Below are 14963 nucleotides of genomic sequence, written 5' to 3' on the forward strand. Positions count from 1 at the left end.
TCAATCTGCTTCATATGACTAGCTAGTTATTCCAGCACCATTTACTGAACAGGGACTCCATTCCCCATTGCTAATTTCTGTCAACTTGGTCAATGATTAAATCATTCTAGGTGTGTGACCTTATTTCTGGGTTCTTTATTCTGTTCCATTGTTCCATGTTTTTTATTTGTGGCTGGTACAATGCTGTCTTGGTTACTGTAGCCCTATCGCATAGTTTGAAATTGAGTAACATGACACCCCCAGCTTTGTTTTGTTTGCTTGGGATTCCGTTGGCTATTCAGGCTCTTATTTGGTTCCATACGAATCTTCGAATAGCTTTTCTACTTCTGTGAAGACTCTCAATGGTAGTTTAATATGAACAGTATTGAATCTGTAAATTATTTGGGCTGTATGTCCATTTTAATTATATTGATTCTTCTTATCCATGAGCGTGAAATTTTTGTGTGTGTATTTGTGTCATCTCTGATTCTTTGAGCAGTGTTTTGTAGCTTTCCCTGTAGAGATTTTTTTTACCTCTCTCGTTAGCTGCATTTCTAGGTATTGTATTCTTTCATGGCAATTGTGACTGGGGTTGTGTTCCTGATTTGGCTCTTGACTTGACTGCTGTTGGTGTATAGGAGTGATAATGATTTTTGTACATTGATTTTGTATCCTGAGACTTCGCTGAAGTTCTTTATCAACTTAAGGAGCATTTGGGCTGAGGCTGTGGGATTTTCTAGATATAGAATCATGTCATCTTCAAACAGGGATAGCTTGACCTCCTCTCTTCCTATGAGGATACTTTTTATTACTTTGCCTTGCCTAATTGCTCTGGCCAGGACTTCCAATATTATGTTGAATAGGAGTGGTGGGAGAGGGTATCCTTATTTTCTGCCAGTTTTCAAGAGAGGGTTTGAGCTTTTGCCCATTCAGTATGACATGGGCTGTGGGTTTGTCATAGATACCTCTTATTATTTTGAAGTATGTTCTTTCAATACCTAGATTTTTAACGTGAACGGGTGTTAAATTTTGTCAAAGGCCTTTTCTGAATCCGTTGAGATAATGTGTTTTTTTCTTTAGTTAGGTTTATGTGATGAATTATATATATTGATTTGTGTATGTTGAACCAACCTTGCATACTACTTGATAAAGCCTACTTTATCATAGTGGATAAGCTTTTTGCTGTTTTGCTGGATTCTGCTTGCCATCATTTTTTTGAGGGCTTTTGCATTGGTGGTTATCAATGAAAAATTGGCCTGAAGTTTTTTGTTGTTGTTTTGTCTCTATCAGAAAATAGCCAAAATCAGAGCTAAACTGAAGGAGATTGACATATGAAAAAACATTCAAAAGAGGAAATGTTTTTTGTTTTTTTTTTTTTTTTTAATTAACAAGATAGATAAACTGCTAGCTAAACTAATAAAGAAGAAAAGAGATGTGATCCAAATAAACACAATCAGAAACAACTGGGAGATGTTACCAGTTATCTCACAGAAGTACAAATAATGATCAGAAAATATTATGAAACCTCTATGCATATGAATTGTAAAATCTAGACGAAATGAGTAAATTGTTGGACACATATGTTCTCCCAAGACTGAACCAATGAGAAATTGAATCTCTGAACAGACTGGTAACAAGCTCTGAATTTGAATCAGTAATAAATAGCCGACCAACCAAAAAGAAGAGCTGGTACCATTCCAACTGAAACTATTCCAAAGAATTGAGGAGGAGGGATTTCTCCCTAACTTATTCTAGGAGGCCAGCATCATCCTGATACCAGAGTAATATTTTTGATGCCATGCAGATCATGTGAGTCACTTGCACAAACCTTTGCAAAATTTTCTCATGGCAACTGAGATAAACCCCAAGCTCATTGTCATGATCTTTAAGAGTTATCAAGATATCCAATGCTTTATCTAATGTTTTAATTACTATGGCTTCAAAATATTTCTTGCTATTCGTGTGAATGCCCATGCTTATATTTCTTACTGAAACTATCCTGTGATTTTTGTTCCTTTTACCTTTACACATACATTTTTGAAACATATTGCTTATGTACACAAAACTTGGGATTTTGATTGTAACTTAATTGAATTTCAGACAGTCTTTTATATTTTTACGGTAGACATGCTTTTATTTATCAATATGAAATATAAGAAACCACATTCAAGAAAAGAAAAAGAAAGATTAATATAAAAAGCATAAAATAAGGAAATTTATTAAAAAGAATATAAAACTAAATGGAGAATATAAAAGATTATGAGAAGACATTAAAAATTAATTAAAAGTTAACTTTAGCAGATATATAATAAAGTTTATAAACAATGGAGATAAAATGTCCTTTAAACAAGGCATATAGTAGTACTACAATGTAAAACTAAAAATACACAACTAGTAAGTGTTTATGCATGCAGATAAAATGAGAAATTTAAAACTAGAAAATGAAAAAGATTCTAATAATGAGGAGCATATACATTTAACATGTCCAGTAAGGCCTTAAAAAAAAAAAGGAATATAAAATAAAACATGTCAGAAAATAAAAATTTTAAAATTAAGTTTTAAGAAAAATATATACATATATTAATTCATCATACAATAAGAAAATCATAAAATGTTCTAACTGCTGAAGAATGATGACCAAACAAAATATAAAATAAAATATTAAAAATTAAAAAATAGAACAAAATAAAATAAATATAAAAATAAGAAAATAAAATAAAAAAACTTGATGCTAATGATATGTGCATTTTATATTGGTCTTTTAATAAAGGCATTTTCTTGACATACTTTCATATAGGTTCATCCTTAGTTTCAGAGTGGAAAGATGATTGATAAGGAGCTAGCTGCAGTGCTTCATACCTGCCATTACAATCACCACAATTCAGCCGGAAACTCTCAGCATCACCATTGCTCTTCCTGAGACGTGCACAGCTCCACTGCAAGCAGTCAGTCAGTATTCCTGCAGTGATTCAAATTTTAAGTTGTGAATAAACCTTTTTAGAAAAAAAATTCTGTATAAAGAGTAATAATATTTACATTCCTATAATAATACATTTAAATTGCAATTTGACTGGGAAAATGCAGAGATAATATGACTTGTCAGAATCAGAAAGTTAATTGAAGCTGAAGGTTCATGAAATTGAGTAGGGTTTCTGAAGGCCTATGTCTAGAAAGAAGAGAATACTACGCAAACAAAAGCCATAGAGACTGAGGTGACAAGTAGATAATAAAAGATGCAGATAAGAGAGAAGCAGAAAATAACAAGTATATGGAGACTAATTGAGTCAAGATTAACAATATAGTGATTCCTTTTCAGGTTTTAATATTGCCAGTGGTCCTACGTATAAGGCTTCCAACATAACATTTTTTTTTTTTTTTTTTTTGAGACGGAGTTTCGCTCTTGTTACCCAGGCTGGAGTGCAATGGCGCGATCTCGGCTCACCGCAACCTCCGCCTCCTCCGTTCAGGCAATTCTCCTGCCTCAGCCTCCTGAGTAGCTGGGATTACAGGCACGCACCACCATGCCCAGCTAATTTTTTGTAGTTTTAGTAGAGACGGGGTTTCACCGTGTTGACCAGGATGGTCTCGATCTCTTGACCTCGTGATCCACCCGCCTCGGCCTCCCAAAGTGCTGGGATTACAGGCTTGAGCCACCGCGCCAGGCCTCATAACATTTTTTATTTAATTTTCTTGGCTTTATGTCTTTGATCATATGTATATTTATACCAATGTTCATTATTTGAACCAGTCTAAATTAGTTCTTCTTTATAAACTATTATGTCAAATTTTTAAAAACCCTAAAGAAATAGAGTGAAATGGTCTTTGAGTAAAGTAAAAAACAAATGAAGAATCATAAACCAAAAGAATCATCATTTGGCCATGATTGATTGGGATTACTAAAATAGTAATGAACAGAATCAAAGTGTAATTCTGGTCAACATATTAACCAAACAATAGAAACAATTTTTTTTTGTAAAAAAATAATATATAAAAAATAAAATATGAATAAAATAACGAATAAAAATAAAAATATTTTGTTTGCTTTATAATTTTATCTCAAAAGTAATTTTAATTTTAATAATTAAATGCAAACTTTTGCAAATCAAGGCAAATAATAGTATGACTGCTATTTTCAAACAAAAAGTGGTTTATAATACAATAAGAAAAACAGCATAGAAAATACATTTATTATATAAAAGCTGAGTACTTGATTTCGTTGAGATGCAGAAAATCTACAGAAACTTTGTATGGATTTGCACACATCTGCATTTTGCTTGAGCTTTTATAAATACAAATCCCTTTTGATAAAAAGTTCATCTTTTAGGCTGTTATTAATTTCTCCACTTAAGCTTCTATTTTTTTTTTTTTTTTTTTTACAACAAAGTATCTCATTTGACAAACACCTTATTTGCCAATTGAAGCAGGGCATTTTTAATACTTAATTTTAATGCCTAAAAAGTTTTGTCTTGAAATGAGTACATTTGGGAAGAATAGAACACACACACACATACACATATATATATATATATATATATATATATATGTTAAATATATTTATATACAGGTATACTTCAATGTAATAAGCATTTTATTTATTTTTGTTTCAGAACATATCACCCATGGATGAGGGTACCATACCTTTATTAGACTGCTTAATATTTTTTCCAATATCCTTTTTTATTGCATTTTAGGTTTGGGGGTACATGTGAAGAACATGCAAGGTTGTTGCATAGGTACACACGTGGCAGTGTGATTTGCTGCCTTCTTTAAGTTAAGCTTCTTTTTAAAATTATTGCTATCTAAACCTCTCTTCAAGGCTGCCTTTACAGTAGTCTCAAATTATATGAGTCCTCCTCTGATTTTTCCTGTGTTTCAGTTAGACTTGACTTTTAATACTTCTTCAAACTTATATTGTGTATTGTTTACATTATGATTGTTCCCACAGTAATAACTTTTTTCCATTCTATTGTTTAAATCATACCATTTTTATTTTTAATTAGGTAGAAAACACAGACAAGCAGTACATTCTAATTTCAAATTACAAAATAGTAAAAGTAAAAATAAAACTAAGATTACAGTGGAAATAGTAGCAACATAATTAATAGCAGAAATATAGTAAAGAATAATAGAAGCTATAAGAATAAAATTATAATTATTTATGTCCTTTAAACTAACAGAGTAATACATATTATGTACGTTCTACTTTCCATTTCTACCAGGTATCCACACTGAAACCTGTAAGTTGTGTCTAGAATCACTTTACTTCCACAGGGAAGGTAATTCCCAGTTAATCTGATTAACAATTAGTAGTATTGAGTTAATTAAGCTTTGAGAAATTTTAATAAGGGAAATTTTAATTTAATTAAAAGTTTTTTTTATGGTTACATAGTAGGTGTGTATGAACATACATATACATACATACTCATACACATCTGCTATGTACCCACAACATTTTATACACATATACATACATATATGAGGTATATGAGATGTTTTGACACAGGAACACGATGTGAAATAAGCACATCATGGAGAATGAGTTATTTATCCCCTCAAGTATTTATCCTTTGAGTTACAGACAATCCAATTACACTCTTTAAGTCATTTAAAAATATGATTACATTATTATTGACTGTATTTACACACTGTGATGCTGTAAAATAGTAGGACTTATTCATTTTTTTTCTATCTTTTTGATACTCATTAACCATCCCCCAATCCCCCACCAGCTCCCACTGCCCTTCCCAGCCTCTGGTAACCATACTTCTACTCTCTATTAGGTTAGTTGTTTGACTTAGATCCCACAAATTAGAGAGAACATGTGATGTTTGTTGCTGAAAATATACCTAAGTTTTACATATCAAGACTTTCAATGTAAAAAGGCCATGTAGTCCTGGACAATTCATAATATACTATCAAGTTATGTAAGAATCATACTCAATGTATTCATAATAAACTTATCTTTGAAGAAAGTAAAATACTAGGAAGATAATCTTACATATTGTTTTGATGATGATTATGATTTAATACATAACAATAAATATTGTCAAAGTACAGAAAGAAAACATGTATATGTTCTAGGGATGTGAATAGAAATATTATCTGTAATTTGCTTTCTAAAAACTGTATGTACATTTATATATGATGGTTTATATATTTTACATATGTGTATATGTAAAATATATATATTACATATGTGTATATGTAAAATATATATATTATACATATACACATATGTAAAATATATAAATCACCACATAACTGTACACACACACACACACACACACACACACACACATAACTTGTTGATACATTTTCACAGATTATACCACAAGAAGGCTATTTATCCTTAGTTCCTTCCATCTCTGCAATTTCTGACTAAACTAACTTGTTTATCGCCTAGGCATTAGGTAAGCCACTATTTGGAGCAGTGACATTTTCCCTCCTGCTGATGCCCTTTTTACCAACCTTCATGCTTAGCTGTCTGGAATATTTTATCTTTCACCTAAGTTCTCTCTGCAAAGCTCCTTGCTGCTTCTCTGTAATTGAGCTTGATCATACAGAGCATTGTTATCCTCCTGACTTTGTACCACCTAGCACTTCTAGGCTTCTTCCCAATTTTTCATTAGCTTGGAAGGAATATGGAGAAATGCATTTATTTAACCTATAATAATAGGCAACATAAAATGATTTTCTAGGTTTTTTGTTAGAACTAGAGATTAGTTTTATATTTTCCAGGTGGTTTTTCTTGAGTATGTTTACCGCCTCATGTTTGCATAATTGTATTTTTTTACTACTGTATTTTTATTTAGCTTTTAAATAGGAAGATGAAAACAACACACATTTTCAGATAGTCAAGCTACAGTTTGTTTGCTATTCAATGTGGATTTGAATTAGCTTTGTAGAAGTCCTAATAAATGACTCAAAAAGGGTAGTTTGAAATCCAGTAGAAATTTCAATAGTTAAAATGCAGACACTAAAAGTCACTGGGGTAACTTTACTCGGAACTTAATTAAATAAACCTCATTACCTCACTATCTTTAAGCATCTGCCTCTGTACACCTAAGAAAACCAAGTTTAACAGTAAGTTTTATTTATAGAGAATTTTATTTATAGGTGATTTATAGAGTAAGTTTTATTTGTAGAGGATTTAATTCTCAAAAGTTACTTTGATAAGATATTAAAATGCTAATATTTTGGGGGACAACCAGAGCAATACCTAATGAAATATCTCTGGGAGGATTCCAATAAATCTAAATCTATAACTTAAAATTGTTCAAATTGAACATTGTATAATACATTTCTAAATTTATTAGAAGTGATAGAAAATGAATACATGTGAAGTTTATTTATTCATTTTGATGTGGTTTATTTATTTATTCATTTTGACCCAAGGTCTCACTCTGTTGCCCAGGTTAGAGTGCAATGGGAGGATCATGGATCACTGTAGCCTTGATGTCCTGGGCTCAAGCAATTCTCCTACCTCAGCCTTTCAAGTAGCTGGGAATACAGACGTGCACCATCACACAATTTTTTTTTTTTTTAATTTTCTGTTGAAACAGTTTTGTGAATTGCCTGGGCTGGCCTCAAACTCTGGGCCTCAAGAGATCCTCCCACCTCAGCTTCTCAAATTGCTGGGCTAGGAGATGTGAACCACTGAGGCTGGCCAAGATGCAATGTTCAGATGTGATTTGTTTGCTTTAAGCATCAAATGACTCCAGTCTTTTCACCATATGTTTCTGAATAGTTCTTTTATATTTTTAAATGTCACAGTGACTGAAGATATGTTGACACACAAATTTGTGGAAGCATTTTTGATATATATTTGGAATCTTTTTTTTTTTTTTCTGAATCTCAATTTTGGTGGTTTTTTTTTGTTTTTGTTTTTGTTTTGTCCCTTTGAGATACACACACACACAGAGTCACACACACACACTGTTTTGCTCAAATTTTGTAACTCTATTCAATCATCAACCTTATTTGAATAGTGTTTTGCCCTGCTTTGGGAAAAAGTAGAGAGTGATGCTGTCCCCACATCATTACACACTTAAGATTACGGTACCCGTTTACTACTAGTCATGGCTCAAATTTACGCATTTCTAATTATGTGGAATGCACACCACATACGTTATCTCATTTAATCACCACACCACACAAGGAAGTTAATATTTATTCTGCTAATTCACAAGAAGTAATTAACATGCAGAAAAGTTGGAGAACATGCTATCAACAACTAGTACCTAAAAAGCTGAGATTTAAACCCAGATACTCTGACCTCAAAGTGTCTCCTCTTATCTTTTGTGATCTAGAGCCACAGGCTTAATAAGTAATTAGTTATTTAATAATTCAAAGAAAGAAATAACTTTCATCCAATGTCTGTACTCGTATTTCAACCTTAGCTACTTTAATGAATATTAATTTATTGAAACAATGGTAGTCATGTTAGAAAGCAGGAAGTAACATTTTTTAAGGTAGACGCAGGTGAAAAATATTAGAGGCCTAAATCCTTTTTTTATTCAAAATTAAATAATGGTAAGAAGATCTGTGAAGGAAATCTGATATTAAAATATTGGCTACTTATGTTAATTAGAGATAAATAACAGGGAGATAGAATTATTGCTAATTTTAATATTCAAATATTATAAAATTATCAGTTCTCATTTCAAGTTGTTTTGTGGTCTAAATAAGACAATGGAAATTATATGTAATTCAGAATCCAAAATTTTTTCTACATTCCTTTATTTGCAAGAACTTTAACTCCGAAACTATTCAGAGGTAGGTTGAACTCATTGTTCTGGTTCTTTTTAATTGAATTATTTATAAAACTAAGAAAAACCGTAACATAGTTTTAGGCATTTATGATGTACACAAAAAAACAGTATACCTTCTGGCAAGTTTTTGCTAGATGATTAGTAAATATTACTATCTGTTCAAAATATCGTCCCCTCTTCCCGTTTCTCAGAGAGAATACATCAAAGTAAATATGTCTAGACCAGTCCACAATATATTCTATTAACATATTTATTTGTAATAAAGTCATGTAACCAAGACATTTATTGATTTATTGGTATCTCACTCTTTGCAAAATGAAGCTGTATCAAAGGGACTTAGGTAGATGGACCCTTAATCATGAATAACATATTACTGAGATTTAAAAATATTTGAGTATGGTACAGTTTTCTAAAATTCTATCAGAACATGCAGCTAACAATATAAAGCATTCTTCAATGTTTTATTAAAATAAATGGTCAATAAATTTAATCTTAATAAAATATCCTCTTTATAGAACTATTTTTGGATTAAACCTGAAGATGTTTGGAAAAAAAAATATATTAGAAGGATACTTTTTACTAGCTATCATTATAGGTAAAGATAGACTATTTAAAATAAATGTGAAAAATTAAAAGAAATATAATTCAATCTAAGAGTAATATGCAGTAACTAAAATAAGCAAAATTAATCAGTATCAATACAATTAAGTTTCAAGTCAAATATGTATACGTAAATGTGAACATTTTGTGTGCAACACAGTTTTAAATTAAAATGGAATATCTGTCAATTTAAAATGTTGAGTTAGTTATCGCCATTTGGAGATAAAAGAATTAGATAACAATTAAACAAAACACATAAGAAGTACTTGCTATATTTAAAAGTGATTTTTTCTAAAAATAAGCCAATAAAATAAAAAATTTTAAAGTGGATAAAGTGAGCATTTTATGTGGGAAAATCATTTCTCAACTTTAGAACTAACCGAGAAACCACTCTAAAGAATATCGACTCAAAGTCTAAATATTATTCCCACAAAACTTCAGTATAAGCAACATTTAAAGAAGGAAGACAAAATAAATGGACATATATATGTATTTTTTATTATTACATTCAGAAGGAAAGTACGTGTCTTCAATATATGGGATTGGGAAAACTGAACATCCACATGCAAAACAATAAAATTGAACCCTTACATTTCATCACATACAAAAATTAATTCAAAATAGATTAAATATTTAAATGCAAATAAAATGTAGTGGGAAAGCTCGTAGATATTGGTCTTTGCAATGCTTATTTATTGTGATATGGCATCAAAAGCACTAGCAACAAAACAAAACTAAACAAGTGGGGCTACATCAAACTAAAACGCTCTGTATGAGTTGAGAATAACACAGGGTGGTTGCAGGAGAATAGAACATTTTAGATGGCAGTTTTCCATGTCTAGCAAAAGGAAGCTGTGAAATAGCTTCATAGGCTAGGGACTGATAAGTCCCAGAAAACCAGGGTGTAGAATAAGCTGGCTAAGACTGGCTAGACCCAAGATTGCACTGAATTTGACCTGGATTTCACCTATGACATCATTATACACTTATCAACATACAAAATCCCACAATCACCAGTACCATGACAGTTCCTGGGACACCCATATTTGGTGTAAAAATAGGTGGTGCCACAGTTTTGAGAAATCCTTACCTTTTTCCAGCAGAAATTGAAACAGAAACATCAGATTGGATTGGGGATTTGATTAATAAGAAAAAAAAAACTGTGTTTGAAACTGTGTTCTTAAAGATTGGGAAGAAGACAACTCAGATGCAAAGGTGGCAGAAGTTCTAAAGATCAATTTGAGCCTTTGTCAGAGTTACACTCAGCAGTTTACAAAGTAGAAAGTCAATAGAGCTAAGACTTACAGTGTGCAGAGTACAGGTGGAGAGAGGGAGATCTAATCTAGGAAAGAAGAAAGATCAGGTCAAGAAATATCCCTGGGACTTTCTGTCCCTATCTTCCTTTAGCAAAGGATTTAAAAGTAGTGGGGGACTGTTAAACTGGCAATACTAGGTAAAGAACAAGTCATTAAATGAGGGAAAGCATCAGTGAGTTATCAGTATCAGTATTTCTGACTCCTGGAGCACGAGATGAGGCAGACTTGCAAAAGAACTTGTTGGGCCTAAGGCCCTGGGAGGGGCCTGATTCTTCATTAGTCCTTGGCACAGTAACTGTTTTGCTTCAGAAATGTTTTAAAAAGTAAATGCATTGATAAAAGAGAAGCCTGAAAAAACTTACAAAAGCAAGCAGTATCCTGAGCTACCATGAAACAGTAGAAATCTAACATGTGGAAGGTGAGACAACAAGTTTTTTGATTGTTTGTTTTGTGAGGAACTTCTAGATTGCTGAGTGAAGGTTGTAGAAAAATTGAATTCCACTGACAGGAAAGCATTGAGAAAGTTTCATTTTCTGAAAAGACCCAAAGTGCCTTGTGTAAGTGATAGTAGAATGCTGTGGAAATCTTACAAAAGAGTCTTCAAGTAGCATTTTCTTTCCTGCCTGAATTAAGGTGTTAATTTCAAGTCTAGTATTGCCCTGTCACCAATAAAAATCTGCAGCAGTTATTAATAAATTTAACTTTGTTATTTGGGTGGAGAGAAGGGTTCATAAAATAATTTTTGACCATGTTTTAACAAAAGTCCACGAAAGACCCCAATTAAAAACTGATAGCTACTTTGTCAAAACTCTGTTTCATACCTGAAAAGCATCTTGTTTCTTGTAAAATTAACCATAGGTACATCTGTGTTTCTTCTCTGTGGTTACTATGAAATTAACACAGAACTAAAAATAAAGCATGGCATAATTTAGCATAGGTAATAATTTAGATATCTCCATACATTTACCGTTGTAAATTACTGTTGTTTTGGTTAATTTTATGTATAAATTTTTCTGTATTTAGGACCAAAATATTTAGAAATTATTTGTAAAAGTACAAAAAATAATAGTGGTAAACATAATGCATTGGGAAAACTAGAACATGTGAAACCAATTCTACTTGGTAATATAAATGTAATATGAACTACTGAAATGCAGCCTGTTAAATTCTTTTAATTGAGCTTTTGGTGTCAAAGTTTACAATTTGGTAGCCTTTGCTGGCACTGACATTTAGATGTTTAGAGTAGGACAAATGCAGTTCTAGGATAATTGAACATCTTTTCATCATAAGAAATTTAAATAATGGAAGCTTAACACCAAATCTACTTTGGATAAGAGATAAATTAGGACAGTAGGGCCCATGAAATCACAGGACTTAAGGTAATTTTGGGTGAAACATTAACATTACATATTTATTCATTGATATTGCCTCTTTCTTTTTTTTTTCATTTTTCAAGAATAAAATATATTATTAACTAGAGTCACTATGTTGTCCAGTGGATCTCTTGATCTTATTTTTCTAACTGAAAATTTGTATTCTTTGATAAATATCTCTCTAACTCCTAAGCCCAACCACCCCAGCTAATGGAACCTCTGTACTACTGTCTACTAACTACCAGATTATCTTTTTATAATTCAACAAATGAGTTAAATAAGGCAGTATTTGTGCTTCTCTGACTGGCTCATTTCACTTAGCATAGCTGGGATTACATGTGTGTGCCATCACGCTTGGCTATTTTTTGTATTTTTAGTATAGAAGGGTTTTCACCATGCTGGTCAGGCTCATCTTGAACTCCTGACCTCATGATCCACCAGCCTCGGCCTCCCAAGATGCTGGGATTGCAGGCATGAGCCACTGCAACCAGCAAATTATTTTTAGTATCATAAAATATTAATATATATATAGCAATATCAAAGCTAGTGAAAAGTGGGAAAATAGAAATATTTACTCTCCTCTCAGACTGAATATAAAAGACATATTAGGAATAATAGCTGATTATTTACATTTATAATTTTTCTGCTCCATGTCTATATTAATTGAAGAAATTCCTATACTAAGATAAAGTATTCCATGAAGAAGTTTACTGAGAAGTCTCTGGAAGATAATCTTTGAGGAAGTGAAGGAGACTGGATTGGGAAGAGCAAGAAGCTAACCAGTAACGTGATTGCACATGAGACATTACCGAATCATAGGGGTAGCTTGGGAGTTACCCCTTTCCAATGTGGCCTTTCCAATTTGTCCCAAATTGAAGCAAGGCTGCTGTTTTGAATTTCTGCATCATGGAAAACTGGTTGGCTGCAGGGTGAAAATGCAACTTTGGGCTGGGTCTATCCCTTTGACCAAAGCAATTCCAATTAACATTTGAAACTATAATCCATCTGTGACAAAATTTTCTAGCAGCTAGTGGATATATTTGCCCTAAAGTGGGATTGGACAGAACATGGCAGTATTTACTGCAGGAAATATGTATGTTAGAAGGTGATAAATCTTTCAGAGAGCGATGAAACAGGGCAAAAAATCTCTTGTGACTGAAAGGGTCAGATTCTGGCAGAATGAGTTTCAGGTACAAGATGGCTTTATAACACCTACACTTTTTGAATGCTGGGCATAAGTATATATTGTTTTCAAGGATATACTAACGTAATGTTATTTAGCACAGAACAGTTCCGAGTGTACAGTTTTACTGCTACTCTATAATTGTTTATCACAATGCTTATGATTAGTTAATTAAAAATAAGACCCAATGAAATACTCTGGGTACAGCTTCTTAAATTGGATGTGGCATTTTCTTTCACACCATTTTTTTTTAACAGCATTTCTGAGAGGTCTGCACTTCCTGGTGCCTAACTCAATTCTTGCATTTTTTTCCCAATGAGTTTCTATAATAGTTTTTCTGAAAAGGAAGTATAGCACAAAGATGAAAGTATAGTTTTTGCAGTTAAGACTATTTTTGAATTCCAGATTTCCAATGTGACATTGGGCAGGAGCTTAAACATTTAAGCCTCCATATTTTTTTCTTTATAAAATATTTTTTTCTTTGTAAATTAGAGTAATCTTGTTAATGATAAAACAAGCAGAAGTATGTTAAGTGCTTAGGATAGGACATGACACACAATAACCATTCATTAAACTGTATATTTATAATATAATATGTGATTGAAGTAGAAGCAGCTATAGCAGTAACAACAAGATTGCCCTGATTCACTCTTAAGCAAGCTCTTTCAGCATAACTCACTGTTTCTACTAAATTTATGTGAATAAATTTACCATAAAAGGAGTAAAGGAGTATTAATTAAACTGATCAACCATACATAGTCTTAGAATGTTGCCTATTGCCAAATTACACAGTGCTATAGATCGCTAACATTTTTTACACCTGTTTCTGTAGGCGCAGTATATTTATGCATACATGTTTATAATAGTTATAAAATTTAATTATAATTAAATAATTATAATATGAACTTCATTAAAATATACCAAAATTTAGTACAGGTTATTTGAAGTTTTTAAAACAAATATTAATATCGAAGCTATCAGAGTACAAATTTTAAATGTGAGCAGGACAGGTGATGCATGCATGTTACCATGACAACCCCATAGAAAGACTTTAAGGAATCAGGAAAAAAAAAAAAAAAGTGATTTTGCCTTCTCTAGTGAAATTTCTACCTTATTGCCTGAAAAGGAAATAAAGTGATTCTTACGAATGATTTATTTTGAACAAGTCACTGTAATATAAATGGAATAATCTTTGGAGAATAAAGAGGCCCTGGGAAGTATCCTGTTGAAGGAAAAATAACAAATACAAGTGGGTATTTTTGCTTTAGTTTAATAAGAGCAGAGGAACTAATCATTGACTCTAAAAGAAAAGTCTATGTTTCAGACTATCTAAAGACTCTGGGAAGCAAAATAAAATGTAACTCATAAAGTTGAGGAACTGAATATGGTCATTTTGAAGATAATTTTAATTTTAAATTTAGATGTCGTCTACTGGGCCCTAGAAAATTCATTTTCTAAATTTAATGATTTTTTTTCTCTGAACTAGTTACAAAGTGGAACATTTACTATTAACACTATTTAGAAATTACAATAGAATAAGTATACAATTTTCTATTGGCTATAAGTCAGAATTATGTTTATATAATGCTGAGAACATAGTAGGCATTCAATATATATCTGCTTTAATGATTGAATTTAGACTTTTGGGATACCTAAAATGTTTGTAATATTGGAAAATAACTAAATAAGATGCCAAACAGGAATTCTGCATTGTGAGCTTTGTTTTTTAAACTCTATATAA

The 14963-nt window shown here is 31.8% G+C and overlaps 1 long non-coding RNA gene across 1 annotated transcript; it reads left to right on the plus strand.

The window, feature by feature from the left end:
- Positions 1 to 789: 789 nt before the first annotated feature.
- On the plus strand, positions 790 to 13602 carry LOC116565657. Its single transcript, XR_004275558.1, has 3 exons — positions 790 to 890; positions 11238 to 11243; positions 13591 to 13602. It is a non-coding gene; the product is annotated as an uncharacterized LOC116565657 (long non-coding RNA).
- Positions 13603 to 14963: the final 1361 nt, after the last annotated feature.

The sequence above is a fragment of the Sapajus apella genome, unplaced genomic scaffold (assembly GCF_009761245.1).
Source record: "Sapajus apella isolate SASKATOON/1434 unplaced genomic scaffold, GSC_monkey_1.0 scaffold41, whole genome shotgun sequence".
NCBI classification, from domain to species: Eukaryota; Metazoa; Chordata; class Mammalia; order Primates; family Cebidae; genus Sapajus; species Sapajus apella.